This window comes from Furipterus horrens, unplaced genomic scaffold (assembly GCF_987537825.1).
Source record: "Furipterus horrens unplaced genomic scaffold, mFurHor1.1.pri manual_scaffold_4, whole genome shotgun sequence".
Lineage (NCBI taxonomy): Eukaryota > Metazoa > Chordata > Mammalia > Chiroptera > Furipteridae > Furipterus > Furipterus horrens.
The window spans coordinates 16,141,288-16,155,733 of NW_028327174.1; the positions used below are offsets into that span (position 1 = coordinate 16,141,288).

The following is a 14,446-nucleotide window of genomic DNA, read 5'->3' on the forward strand; positions in this document are numbered from 1 at the left end:
ACCTAAGACACAGGCAAACAAACACAGGAGACTGTCAAGATAAGTAGACAGAGAGATATGGCCCAAGAGAGAATAGATCAAGTTTCCAGTCAGAGAGCTAAGTGACAAGGAGATAGCCAACCTAACAGATAAGGAGATAGCCAATCTAACAGAGGTAGCATTCAAAACACTGATGATAAAGATGCTCATAGGCTTGACAGATACGCTTAAGTATGGCAGACACTTAAGGGAAGAAGTGAAGGCTATGCTAAGTGAAACAAAGGAAAATCCACACAAAACCAGTGGTGAGGGGAAGGAAACCAGGGTTCAAAACAATGATTTAGAACATAAAGATGAAAAAAAAGTCAACCAGCACAGAATGAGAAAACAAGAATTGAAAAAAATAAGGAGAGGCTTATGAACCTCTGGGACAACTTTAAACATGCCAACATTCAAATCATAGGGGCCCCAGAAGGAGAAGAAGAAGAGCAAGAAATGGAAAGCTTATGTGAAAAAATCATGAAGGAAACTTCCCACATTTGGTGAAGGAAATAGACATACAAGTCCAGGAAGCAAAGAGAGTCCCAGACAAGCTCAGCCCAAAGGGGACCACACCAAGACACATCATAATTGAAATGCAAAGGGTTAAAGATAAAGAGAAAATCTTAAAAGCAGAAAGAGAAAAGAAGAGAGTTACCTACAAAAGGGTGCCTATAAGACTATCAGCTGATTTCTCAAAAGAAACTTTGCAGGCAAGAAGGAGCTGGCAAGAAGTATTCAATGTGATGAAAACCAAGGACCTACAACCAAGATTACTCTACCCAGCAAAGCTATCATTTAGAATGGAAGGGCAGATAAAGTGTTTCCCAGACAAGGTAAAGCTAAAGGCATTCATCATCACCAAACCATTATTACATGAAATGTCAAAGGGGCTTATTTAAGAAAAAGAAGATCAACACTATGAACATTAAAATGACAATGAACTCACAACTATCAACACCTGAATCTAAAAAATAAAATCCAACTAAGCAAACCAGAATAGGAACAGAATCATAGGTATGAGGATCATTTGGAGGGTTATCAGCTGGGAGGGGGAAGGGGGAGAAATGGGGAAATGGTGCAGGGATTAAGAAGCATAATTGGTTGGTACAAAATAGGGGGGAAGTTAAGAATAATATAGAAAAGGGTGAAGCCAAAGAACTTATATGCACGACCCATGGACATGAACTAAGGGGGGTGGGATTGCTGGAGGGAAGCAGGGTACTGGGTGGAGGGGAGCAAAGAGAAAAAAATGAGACTACTGTAACAACATAATAAATAAAATATACTTAAATAAATAATAAAATAAATGAAATAAAATAGGAGATAGATGGAGGAACAAAAAAAGGAGATAGGGGAGTGAGGTAGAGAGACAAGATAGGAGACTGTAGACTACATAGACTTACCTTCCTTCTAGGGCCACACAAAGACAAGATTTCAAAAAAAGGTAGAAGAGAGTCAGGAAATACGTTGTTTTACACGTTGAAGAAGCAAGGGCCTGGCTCAAGGGGGCCATGTACTGGGGCAGTAACCCAGCAGAGAAGAGAGGCATGTGAAGAGCTTCAGAGAAAAGTATGGTGGTGAAATAATTCAGAAAATATAAGCAATGACCTTCCCCTCTTCCTGGAGCATTCAGTTGCCTCCTTGGCTAATTTTTGCATTGCAGTAGTCAAGCCTTTGGTTTTATAACTCAGAAATGGGGTGCTTAAACAAATACCAGAGAAAAGAAGGATTTCTTCTGGGATTTTGAGTGTCGAAAATCTAGCTTTTAGCATAAAATATCTTGGAATGTAAGAGCTAGCTTCTCTAGAGTCTAAATGGATTCCCTTTACTGGGAGGGTAAGAGGGAAGGCATGAAACTCTGAGGATGGGTTTCTGTATGTCTCTACTGCACGTGCTAAGCCCTGGAATGGCCACAGTGAATCATCGTACATCTGTGGGATTTGAAAATCAACAAAGCTTATGCCTCTTTTCCTGGTTAGAGGGCAGAGCCACAAGACCCCATTAAATACATAGCTGAGTGGTATGTCTGGGCATGCATATGGCTTTGGAGTGTTAGAGAGACTACCACATTTAGTAAGTTCAGAAGCAGAAGTTGCTGAATGAGGTGTCCAGGCAAATATGAATTCAGCCTCACAATTTCCTACAACCTAGAATAGTAAAAGGCACAGAAAGAAAGCTGTATGGAAATTAGGTTCAAATAGCCTGAGACCTGTTTAGACTTGACAGTCAAGAATTCTATGATTTTTAAACAGAACATGAATACTACAATCTTAGACAATTTAAAAAAATCTAGGCAGGTGGGGAAATGGTGATAGGAGGAAGAAATACCATTCTCTTTTTATAGCAAGTAATCAATACTCTAGCTAAAAGTTGATTTCCACCTCTTAAGGCTTTTCATGATCTCTTTCTTAAAATAGCCATCTGTCTTCACTGCTATATTCTCAGCACCTAGAACAGATTCATACAATTCCTGCCTCTTAGAGTTTTCATCCACTTTTTTGCTTGTTTATTTTTAAAGGTGTCACAAGTTTTATTCCCTAGGAAGCAGAGTCTGAAATGTAGCGTGATGTGCTTAATGTTTATTAAGGAGTGCCTTTAGGATCAATCAACATGTGTGGAAGGAAGACGACAGAAGCAGGTATGAGCAGAGATGAAGTTTGAGCCATAAGGCAGATCCAAGGACAATCCTCCCACAGAGACTCTGGAGAGGAGCCCTTCAGAGTTATCCCAAGCTGGGCCAAGATAGCCAAGCATTGGTATTCCTGCATCAATGAGTCATTGATGAGGGCTATCACGGGAAGGTGAGTGTCTTAGACCAGGTGATCCTCTGCAGCGGGGGCCCACAAGAAGGGGTGGAGAGACAAAGGCTTGCTGCCAATACCACCCCAAAGGCAGGGTCCCAAAGTCCTTTTGTGAATGGGGATCTCTGTAGTGTCCATTTCATGAGGTAACTGCATTTTAAAAAATTTAAATCACTTATCCAAGGTCATACACCTTAGATCTGAACTTAGTCTTATCTCACTCCAGATCTTTGTGTTCTATTGTACATGTTGGTGTAAGCTCACTCCTAAATTGGTGAGAGTGGGGGCTGGGGTTCAGAGGACTTAAACTCAGGTTGTTGGGCTAATACTGTGCAGGTCAAGATGAAGAAACTTTGTGTGGCGTGGACTCAGTCCTTTAAGAAATGCCCAGGGTTTTGCTCAGCTAGGAACCTGCAGTGAGAGTGCTTTGTATTGAATAATATGATTAGCAGGTTACCGCTACAATTTGAAATTGCTACCCACCCACCTTTCCACCAGAATGATATTCTCCAAATATTATATAGTCAGATCAAACTAAGTTCAGCTGGAATTACAAAGCATATTCAAGTAATTCAAATTATGGCAAATACTGACTAGATCAGCAGTCTGCAAAAAATGGGCCCCACTAGCAGTATCAATACCACCTGGGTATTTGTAGCAGTTGACATTATTGGGCCAACCTTAGACACACTGAATCAGACCTGGTGGTGTTAGGGTACAGGTGATACTAATGCAGGCTAGAGTGAATGTGAGAACTACTGATCAGATGATAATGATAACTAGTAGGGAAAACAAACTGTGTTTATGATCCACAAATAAACTACATAGAAATTATTTCATTTAAAAAAATTTGTATTTTAGAGAGGGAAAGGGAGAGAGAGAGAGAGAGAGAGAGAGAGAGAGAGAGAGAGAGAGAGAGAGAGAGAGAGAGAGAGAGAGAGAGAGAGAGAGAGAGGGAGAGAGAGAGAGAGGGAATGTGAGAGAGAGAGAAACATGGATGTGAGAAACATTGATAGGTTTGCTTCCTGACCACACCCTGACCACACCTGCAACCCAGGCAATGTGCCTGCCAGAGAACCAAACCCATGACCTCTTGGTTTAGTGGTCCATGCTCCAACCAATGAGCCACACTGACCAGGGCTAGAAATGATTTTTTAAATGGTTTGTTCACAGTATTTGTTTTGCTTATTAGACCTTTCAAATGATCACAAATTCCTAATTAGTAAGGTCTGAATTAATGGAGTGAATTACTTTCCTGGGGACCAGAGAGGCAGGCTGAGTACAGCTCAGCACAGGGTCCCACTAGTAATAGCTTTAGCATTTACCTCTCCCTATCAGGTAATTAATGGATCCAAAATGATTGCTAAGCAAGCCTCCCTTACATTTTTGTTGTTGTTGTTGAAAATATTATAAAATTGGTATCTAAAACCAGACAGTTCATGGTTAATCTGGGGAAATTACTCTATGCCCCTGTTGGAAAGAAAATAGCTAGCCCTTAAATCTGAGTGACTTTCACTTTTTCACTAGAGTAGAGGATTATATTGTAAAGTTGAGGTCTTACCCTTGGCTCTATCATGGTGAAACACATTTATAGGAAGGTGAGTTCAAACTGATTGCTTGCTATATGCAAATGTGTGTCACCCTCTTAGACTTATTTAAGAAACACTGGAGCTTGACCTGCAGACATCACACTCTGTTAGGCACTGGGGAAGGGGAAGGTGAGGTTCTTGACCTCTGTCACTTACAAGCTCTCTGAGGCAATAAGGCAGATATGCATGCACTAGCTAAGGAAAGAGTCTGAGTAAGTGGGACAGATGATCCAACGGGGGAAGTCTAGGCAGAGGGAGCCCCATGGAAGGACTTGCCGGGAAATGTATCAATACTTGTTGAATAGAGTTTGAGCTAGACCTTGAAACTAGAGGTGATCTGAATAGGCAAAGAAGAGAGGAAATATATTTTACCAGGAAGTGTGGTGCATGAGGAAGAGGGTAAGCAAAGCTGTGAAGGGAGTGAAGGAGCCTGCTCTTCTGGAGAATGAAAGGAGATGGACTTGGTCAGCATGGACTCAGGACTGATGTGGAGGAGGACATTGTGAGTAGAGAGGCCAGCTTCGAAGGCTGGAGGCAGGGTTAGGACTTGCACCAGAACTTGCCTGAGAAGCATTTGAGTTAGGTAGTGTTGAATCTAGTAAGCCCTGCTGCCTGGTAGGGGCATTTGGTATATTCTTAATCTGCCTCTACTGCACATCAGAATATATATTTACACTAATGACACTGAATCATGAAGGAAGGGCACATGGGCTTCAATTTCCTTTGTTTAAGAAACCCTTGAAAGTGTATGGTACAATGAGAAAGAGTTCTGTTTAAAAATATCAGCTAAAATAAAATTTTGCCAGTTCCAAGATGAATCCCCTTTGCTAACTATTTAGATAACTATCCAGGATCACTACTTTCCTGAGGGATGACCCAGACAGCCAAGGTCTTAATGACAATTAAAGTGTTGAAGTAGGATATTTTTAATATTCTAGTCTTAAGAAGATTCATAAGATTAGGTAGATTAGAAAATCCTCAAATTATGGCATACTCATTATGCATGATATTTAAAATATTCTACCATCAAGATGGGGAAACAAAGTTCATAAACATATGACGGTTGTATTATTTGCTTTGCACACATTCATTCAATAAACAATTTCTTTCTTCTAGTTTTATTGAGATATAACGGACACACCATGCTGTATAAGTTTAAGGTGTACAGGAAATGATTTGACTTATATATATTGTGAAATAATTACCACAGTAAATTTAGTTAACATTTGTCATCTCATATAGATATGCAAAAGAAAAAAAATGTTTATTTTCCTTATGATGATTACTCTGTTAGGATCTACTCTCTTAACAACTTTTAATTATATCACACAGCAGTGTTTATTATAGTCATCATATTGTACATTACATCCCTAGTACTTACTTAGATTTTTTAAGTGAGATATAATTAGCATACAACATTATATTAGTTCCAGATGTTGTACATAATGATTTGATATTTGTACATACTGCAACACAACCACCACAATAAGTCTCATTAACATTCACCACCACACAGTTATATTTTTTTCTTAGGATGAGAAATTTTAAGATCTATTTCCTTAGTAACTTTCAAATATACAACAGAGTATTATTAACTGTAACTGCCATGCTCTACACTACATTTCCAGGACTTATTTAGTTTATAACTGAAAGGTTTTGTACCTTTTGACCACCTTTATCTGCATCTCCCACACCCTCCCCACTGCCTCTGACTGCAACCAATCTGTTCTTTGTATCTATGGGGTTTTTGTTTGTTTGTTTTGCTTTTTCTTTTTTAGATTCCACATGTAAGTGAGTTCAAACAGTATTTGTTCTCTATTTGACTTACCTCCTTTAGCACAGTTCTCTCAAGGTCCACCCATGTTGTCACAAAGGGCAAGATTTTCTTCTATTTTATGGCTGAACACTATTCGGTTGTGCATATACATACACATGCCATATTTTCTTTATCCATTCATCCAGGGACAGACAGGTTGCTTTCATGTCTTGGCTATTGTAACCAATGCTGCAACGAACATGAGGGTGCAGATATCTTTTCGCATTAGTATTTTCATTTTGTTTGAATAAATACCCAGAAATAGAAATGCAAGTTCAACTTGTAATTCTATTTTTAATTTTTTGAAGAATCTCTATACTGTTTTCCACAGTGGCTGTACTAACTTACATTCCCACCAACAGTACAGTGTACAAGGGTTTCATTTTCTCTACATTCTCACCAACACTTATTTCTCTTCTTTTTGATGATGGTTGTTCTAACAGGTGTGAAGTGATAGCTTATTGTGGTTTTAATTTGCATTTCTCTGATGATTAGTGATGTGTATTTTTTCATGTACCTGTAGGCATTTAATGCTATAAATTTCTCTCTTGGAAGTGCTTTTGCTGCATCCCATAAGTTCTGGTATGTTGTATGTTCGTTTTCATTTGTTTCAAGATACTTTTTAATTTTTCCTTTAATTTCATTTTTGATCCAGTGCTTATTCAGAAGAGTGCTGTAATTTCCATGTATAGTTAGGCATACTTCTGAGATATTGTGGATTTAGCTCTAGAGCATTGCAATATAGCCAATATTGCAATAAAGCAAGTCACATGATTTTTTTTGGTTTCCCAGTGCATATAAAGGTTTTTTTTTTTTTAACAATAGGATTCTGTAGTCTATTAAGTGCAGTAGCATTATGTCTAACAAAGGTACATACTTTAATTTAAAATACTTTCTTTTGCTAAAAAATGCTAACCATCATCTGAGACTTCAGTGATTCATATTTTTTTGTTGGTGGAGGGTCCTACCTTCAATTTGTAAAGAATGCGCTATCTCTGCAGCGCAATAAGTGAAGCACAATATTGGTGACTTTTCCAATCTCCCTCCTGTCATTGATTTCTAGTTTCATACCACTATGGTCAGAGCAGATACTCGGTATAATTTTAATCTTTTAAATTTGCTAAGAACTGTTTTGTGACCTAGCATATGGTCTCTCCTAGAAAATGTTCCATGTGCACTTGAAAAGAATGTGTATTATGCTGTTGTCCAATGGAATATTCTGTATGTCACTTTGGTTTATAGTGTTCAAATCCTCTGTTTCCTTATTGATTTTCTGTTTGGATATCTATCCGTTGCTGAATGTGGGGTCACCAACCATCCTTGTAAGGCTGTTTAGTTGCCCTTTTAGCTTTATTAGTTTTTGCTTTATATATTTAGGTGTTCTGACACTGGGCGAAAATATTTGTAATTGTTATAGCTTCTAAATGGATCGAACCCTTTATTATAATATAATGACCTTCTTTGTCTTGTTTTAACATTTTTGATATAATGTCTATGTTGTCTGATATAAGCATAGCTACCCCTGCTTTTTTTTTTTTTTTTTTTTTTTCCTTTCTGGTTACTATTTGCTTGAAGCATCTTTTTTCATCTCCTCACTTTCATTCTGTGTCTTTAGACTAAGGTCAGCCTCTTACAGGCAGCATGATATATTGGATCTTGTTTATTATCCATTCAGCCATTCAGTGTCTTTTTGGAGAACTTACGTTCAATTTAATTTTTGATAGGTAAGACTTAGAATAACATATTGTAGTTATGGTAATTTTTAATACATTCATTTTTAACTTTTAAACCAGAGTTCTAAGTGAATTATGAACCACCATTAATTACCATATTATATAATCTAATTTTGTATACATCGGTGAGTTTTCTGCAACCTTCTTGTGTTTTTATAATGTTAATTAGTGCCCTCATATTTTGACTCAAAAAATTCCCTTTAGCATTTATTTTTAATATTTTATTGTTCTATTACAGTTGTCTCAATTTCCCCCCCTTTGCTGTCTTCCAGATTTAATGGTGCTAAAACTCCCTCAGCTTTTGTTTGTTCAGGAATATTTTCTCTCTTTCATTTTTTGGTCATAGAATTCTTGGTTAACAGTTTATTTTCTTTCAATAATTTGAATGTAATACCCCATTCTCTCCTGACCTGAAAGTTTCTGTTGTGAAATCCACTAGGAAGTTCCCTTGCATGTAACTTCTCTCTTTTCTCTTACTGCTTGAAAAATTAGCTTTGTCTTTGACTTTTAGCAATTCAGAAATAATATCAATTTAGCCCTATTTGAATTCAACCTATTTTGGAACTTTGGGACCTCATGGATTGGGATGTTCATTTTTTCCCCCAGTTTGGGTATTTTTCAGCCATTACTGCTTTAAATATGCTTTCTGTCCTTTTCTCTCTCTCTTCTCCTTCTGGAATAACCATAATGCAAATATCTTTTTTTTTTTTATTGTCTCCTATAAGTCCCATAGTCTTTCTTCATCTTTCTTCATTCTTTTTTATTTTTGCACCTCTGACTAGACAAGTTCAACAAGATAAAAAGGCAATTAACTGAATGGGAAAGACATTTGCAAACAATACCTCTAATAAGGGACTAATATCCAAAATATGTAAAGAATTCAACAACAACAACAAAATAAACATAAACAATCCTATTAAAAATGGGCAGAGGACCTGAATAGACCCTTTTCCCAAGAAGACAAACAGATGGCCAACAGATACATGAAAATGTTCAACTTGGAGTCTATTTCTGAAGCTCTCTATTTAATTGTTCAGTTGGACTTTTCAGCCCTAGGTTACTGTTTGTCATTTATGGTTTCTACTGTGCGTTCCTTAGTGTGCTAAATTTCCTTTAGAGGATTATTCTTTTCTGACAGGTCATAGATCTCCAGTTCTGTAGGGTCAGTTATTGAAACTTTATTAGTTTCCTTTATTGGGGTCATGTTTACCTGATTTTTCACAGTCCTTGATTTTTCATGTTGGTACCTACACATTTGAGTAAGTGATGTCCTCTCCAGACTTTACAGTTCGCCTTGGCAGAGATAGCTCTTCACGTCAGCTTAGTGCGGGTTTTGGATGTGTGTGCTGGTAATGTCCTTGGGTGGGTGGGGCTTGCTATTAAGGTATATTTTGGGGGTGAGGCCCCTGCCCAAGCTCTCAGGTTGGGGTGGTAGTGGGGCTGACTGAGAAGAGTTGGATTGGTCTGCTGGCTTAGTTCCCTGCCCAAGCAAGGGTGTAGGATGGGGCTCCATAGTTGTCTGGGTTCTCTGATCAAGGTTACTAGATGGTCAGGACTGGGTATTATACTTGGCAGTAGATGGGGCTATGAATGAACTTTCCTGCCCTGGTGAGACAATAGGATAGGCCCCATGGCCTGTGTGACTCATGGACTGGGGACCAAATTAGGCAAAACTATGTGCTGAATTCCCTGGCCAGACAAGGCTACTGGCTTTGCTCTGCAGATGGGGAAAGCCATGACATGTGTTGAATGGGCTGTGGCAGCTTCCAGTGTTCTCTGGTTAGGTTTCCAGGTCGAAAAGGTTGAGGCAGTATTTAGCAGTAAGTGGGGCTTACTAATTAGTAATGTTAATTAGTTTTCCTGCCTGTGCAGAGCAGGAGAACTGACTCTAAGCCTGGCAAGGCTCTTTGTGGTCTTGACTCAAGCCAACCTATGCCCCATGTTCCTTGACCACTGAACAGATCTGCTGGCTTTGCTCTGTAGGCAGTCAGCTCTGCTTGCTGTTCTCCCTGCTTGAGTGTTGCTGGGCTACACAGCTTCCAGTTGTTCTGGCTAGGCTTTCTGGTTGGGAGGGGCTGGGAGCTATACTCCGCATGGGGTGGGGCTAAGAACTTAGCACCCCTACTGAGTGGAAGGGGAGCGCCAGCTCCAAGCAGCCTCCCAGGTGTTCTTGATCAAGCTTTCTGGCTGGGAGGGACTAGGAGCCACACTCAGCAGTGAGTGGGGCTCTGACTCATAGCTCCCCTGCCTGGGTGGGAGCAAACCAGACTCCAGGCCTGGCAAGGCTCATCATTTAGGGACCCAAATGAAGCAGACCTTCACCCTGCCAAGTTCCTTGGTCATGGCTCTGCAGATGAGCAAAGAAAGCTATTGGCTGGGACTACTCCTCAGGCACTGCAGGTGGGAACTCAGTCCCCAAAGATCTGAGAGCTGGTTGTTACAAGCTCCTCCCCTTTCTCCATCACAATCAAATGTCTAGTGCTTAAGTCTTGCAGATTCTCCTACAATCCCTGGGCAGTGAAACCTAAGTGGGGGTTCCTAAGAAGTGACCCACAATTCTGGAGGAGCTGGGTATTCACACTGATCCTTCTCTTTCCCCTGGAGGAACTGTAGGACCTCTTGATGTGGTGCTGCACCAGCTTGGGGGAGGGGCCACCTGGTGAGTGTGTAGCCAGCCAGTCTTCTCACTCTTCTGTTGAGGTCTGTTTTGGTCTCCATGGTGCAGTGGGGTGCTTCAGCTTCACCCCCATGTCCTAGTATTCTCTTAGTGGTGTTGTTGCCCACGAATACTTGTTTTCTGCTTCTGAGAAGGAGGAAAGTTGGGAATGACCTATGTTACCAACTTGGTGATGTTATTCCCAACACTTGAATTCTTACAAAGTCCCTCAGAAACTTCCCCCTACAACCTTCTTTGCCTTTCTCCCTGAAGAACCTAAAAACATCTTAAAATATTCATCACGTCTTCCCTCTACCCAAAATAGGACAGGTGAGTAAGTACATTCATTATGCTGCTAAAAAGAAATGAAGAAAGAGCAGGTGGGTGTGAGGGAGAAAAGAGGAAGGGAGGGAGGGAATGAGAAAGACAAGGAAGAAAGGAGGAAGGAAAGAAAAGAATTGAATAATGGAAACATATCAGGAATTGTGATTGCCAGAGGCACTCGAAATTGCAAGAGCAAAGGCAGCATTCCACCCAGTTCTGACTGTTTATGGGCTCATCTCAAACCCAAGGAGGAGCTCACAATTCCTTCCCCTGCTCCCCCCCCCCCCTTTGCCACAAGCAGTGGGTGAGCAGCTATGGATATGTCAAATTTAAGGACTTATTGGGCCACGATGCTTGGAATAGAGCTTCAGGCATGGCAGCAAAAGTTACAATGCCAAGTCGTAGAGCAAGTTGTCTTTTCATAATTTCTCTCTGTGCTTTATCTCTTGAGACTTTCCTTGGAGATTCCTCTCCCTGGGGCTGGTGTGAAATACTTCACAGGCTCCTTGAACAATGATTAAAAAGAAAACTCCATCAATAGCTTCTTGCCTTAGTTCCAATAGAATGCACCTCTTTAGTTTAGGCCCTGCTAAGGTAGCTCTCTCTCCCAGGAAAGTCCGATCAGGAGCACTAGAAAGATGAAACTCAGAGGTGGCTGAAGTTCTGGCTTGCCCAAAGCCACTGAGGGGTGAGAATCAGTCAGCTCAGGTGATGCCACAACTAAACCCAGGCAGTGTTTGGTGGGTGTGGTAATGGGAGCACTGTCCTCTCCCCAGCTGGCCAAGGAAGGGGATAATAGGGTTCGAGAGCAGGTTCTACAATCTCTGGAAGAAGAGTAATTACAACAGGTACTGCTTAGAAACACCTTTTTTCCCGGGAGACAGTCCCTGTCCTAGGATTAGCAGAGCATTCTAGTAGGCGGGATAATAAAAACCTTGTAAATATCATTGGTCACATTTCCTCAACAAAGTGTGTCAATGGCATTTCCTAAGCTCCTTCTGATTAGTTGGCATGGTACCCTAAGAAGCAAGATGGAAGAGGTGGGTTAGAAAGAAAAAATGGCATCTCCTTGCAGGGTCAATGGATTTCTGAGGGCTGTTGGGGAGTGACAGACCTTTCTTTCGATTCCACTCTGCCATGATTCCACTAATTCTATGAGAAGGAACTACAACAGAATTTCAGAAGATCCAGCTGAAAATATTTCATGTGCATAAATTTATTTTAAATTTTATTGCATCACATTGTACAAGCATTAAACATGGCTTCATGTTGGATGACTATTTAAATGTGAAAATTCATCATTCACGTCAGTACCTTTTGGCTATTTACAAGTAAGGAATTTTTATGTACTTTATATATCTCTGTACTTGTATGTACATATGTAAGAATACATGACTATACATATGTACACACAGAAATACATCTATGGCCATACACATAGCTATAGATATGTCATATATAAGAATCTCCTCAGAAAGATCTGAAATTAAAAAAAGAAAAGAAAAAGAAACAGTTGTAAACAGGGTCTTGTTTGTGTTGTTTGGGTGACCATATGATGACATTCTAGTAATGTGTGTCCAGGGGTCCGAATACCCTTTTTAGCCCGGTGTTTGTAAAATTCCCATGGGATAGAATGCAAAAAAGGTAGCAAACAGGCTGAAAAACAGGCCCAGTAGACAAGTTCCCCTTGGGTTTAAAAACTGGAGAATGAACTGCCCATGACGTGCATGCTTGCTTGGTCGAGAATGGTCTATGGAGAGATAGTGATTGAGTGCCGGGCTGCACGGCCATTTCTCAGGCAGTCCTTGAAGGGGGCTGAGGCCCCCTGCCGCTGCCGGTGTCTGCGACATGCACTGCACTTGCGTTTTAGTCATTCACTCGAATGTGCTTTTGCACAGCCAGAAGTAAACAGAATTCAGGTCCTTGGCCTGGAAATGAACTATTACCTGGAGAGGGAAAAGAAGGCATTAAAATCCTATATACACACGCTGGTTTAAGAATACAAGTGCAATGGTTTGTACTCACCGTGAATCAAAGGCGTTCACAGAATTTGTAACCCCAAACGGAGTCATGTATGGTATAAACATTATTGTGCCTGCTTTACAGAGGAACAGACTGAGTCAGTCAGAAGCAAGGTGACATCGTGTCAACTGTTAGGGGAGTAGAGACAGATAAACACTATGCTTTTATTTATTTTCTTTTTAGAAATATGTTTATTTTTAGAGAGAGGGAAAGGGAGGGAGAAAGAGGGAGAGAAATATCAATGTGTGGCTACCTCTTGCACACCCCAAACTGAGGACCTGGCTCGCAACCCAGGCCTGTGCCCTGACTGGGAATCAAACCGGCAACCCTTCGGTTCACAGGCTGATGCTCAATCCACTGAGTCACACCAGCCAGGGCCAAACACTATGCGTCTAAGCAAAACTTAGAAATGGCCTTGTTAGGGAGAAAGCACATAATGATGAGGCCAGAAGAAACTCCCAGCTGGTTACTGGCCCTGCAGTGCAGCGCAGCCCTGAGGTGTAGAAAATGCCACCTCTGTGCCTTAGTGTCTGGTCCCTGGAGCTCCCGGGAGCAATTCTCTTCACTAATGTCTGCTTCCCACCTCGACTAAAGCTGTCTGGCAGCCAGCCGTTCTCCTCCAAGGCTGGGCAGAGCCAGAGAAGAGATAATTAGAATAGGCGGGAGAGCCAGGGATTTGGGCAAATTATAGAATCCCAGAAGGGTAAAGCAGAATAGGCTCTTAAAGTATGGTTTAGTCCAACTTCTTCACTTTTGCAAATGTGGAAATCAATGCACTTCAAAGACACCCCAGGTCATACTGGCAGAGAATGGAAAAGCCAGGTCTAGGATCTGGTGGACTATGATGCAATGCATAGCAAAAATACAAATCCCTTCCAGTATTCTATAGGAATTGTCTCACATACAGTGACTATTTGAACTGCATATTAGTTCTGCCAAAGAAGCCAGCTCAGAAAAATTAAGTAATTTTCCAAAAGACGTATAGCCAAATGGAAGATCAGGAAAACAGTAAAATTACTAAATAACAAAACATTTCTTGCCTTTGGGGAAGCCAAGGTCTACTTTGGGATCGAGGCAGGGCCAGCAGTCAACATCGCTATACCACTGTTACTGCTGTGGGCCGGGGGCCTAGGTGAGGTCCTCCAAGTTCACTCTTAAATCCAATGCATGATAACTTCCTGGACTCTTAAAATTTCACTAATTTAATGACAAGCATTTCTACAGATATCTGGTACATCTTCACCTCTATGAAAAGTGAAAAAAAAACCCATACCTTTTTCCCTGTATATCTCATTTTCCTTTTAGAGGCCAAATTTTGGAAAAATGTTTTCGAAGTTAGTCTTCAAACAAGTGGAGAGAAATGAAGGGCAAGGAAGGCAAAATGAAATGCTACAATATTCATTTCACAAAATATCAAAACTGAGAGCTTATCTAATTATTCTATCACTGAGGAAACGGAGGCCCCGGGAAGATAAGTGACTTGT

At 40.5% G+C, this 14,446-nt stretch overlaps 1 long non-coding RNA gene across 1 annotated transcript; it reads right to left on the reverse strand.

Annotated features, from left to right (window-relative positions):
- Positions 1–12,138: 12,138 nt before the first annotated feature.
- On the reverse strand, positions 12,139–14,198 carry LOC150011183 (uncharacterized). Its single transcript, XR_016510645.1, has 2 exons — positions 12,966–14,198; positions 12,139–12,886 (listed from the first exon to the last, which is right to left on the reverse strand). It is a non-coding gene; the product is annotated as an uncharacterized LOC150011183 (long non-coding RNA).
- Between the last annotated feature and the right edge of the window lie 248 nt (positions 14,199–14,446).